Source organism: Brassica oleracea, chromosome C3 (genome assembly GCF_000695525.1).
Source record: "Brassica oleracea var. oleracea cultivar TO1000 chromosome C3, BOL, whole genome shotgun sequence".
NCBI classification, from domain to species: domain Eukaryota; kingdom Viridiplantae; phylum Streptophyta; class Magnoliopsida; order Brassicales; family Brassicaceae; genus Brassica; species Brassica oleracea.
The window spans coordinates 48,466,533-48,467,409 of record NC_027750.1 but is presented as its reverse complement, the minus strand read 5'-3'; positions in this window follow the sequence as shown (position 1 = coordinate 48,467,409).

The following is an 877-nucleotide window of genomic DNA, read 5'->3' as shown; positions in this document are numbered from 1 at the left end:
GATGAATCAATGACTTCTATCGAGCATCAAAGAAGGTTAAATCCTAACCTGAAGGATGTTGTAAAGAAAGAGATTCTTAAACTCTTAGATGCTGGTGTTATCTACCCTATCTCAGATTCTAAATGGGTATCTCCTGTGCATGTTGTGCCAAAAAAGGGTGGTATAACTGTGATTAAAAATAACAAGGATGAATTGATACCAACAAGAACAGTCACTGGGCATAGGATGTGTATTGATTACCGCAAACTGAACTCTGCATCTAGAAAGGATCATTTTCCACTTCCATTTATTGATCAGATGCTTGAGAGACTTGCAAATCATCCATTCTATTGTTTTCTTGATGGATATTCAGGATTCCTCCAGATCCCCTTACATCCCAATGATCAGGAGAAAACAACATTCACATGTGCTTATGGTACCTTCGCATATCGAAGAATGCCATTTGGTCTATGTAATGCTCCAACCACCTAGCAAAGGTGCATGATGTCGATCTTTTCCGATCTGATTGAGGAAGTTGTGGAGGTGTTCATGGATGATTTCTCCGTCTATGGATCTTCGTTTTCTGCTTGTTTGTCAAATTTGTGCAGAGTCCTACAGAGATGTGAAGACACCAACCTTGTGCTGAACTGGGAGAATGGTCAGTTCATGGTCAAAGAAGGGATTGTGCTGGGGCACAAGATTTCAGAGAAGGGGATTGAGGTGGATAAGGCCAAAATCGATGTTATGGTTGGTTTGCCCCCACCAAAGACAGTGAAGGACATCCGAAGTTTTCTTGGTCATGCTGGGTTTTACAGGAGATTCATAAAGGGCTTCTCCATGATCACTGGACCTGACCAGGCTGCTGTGCAAAGAAGCCACCTTCAGCTTTGATGTGGAG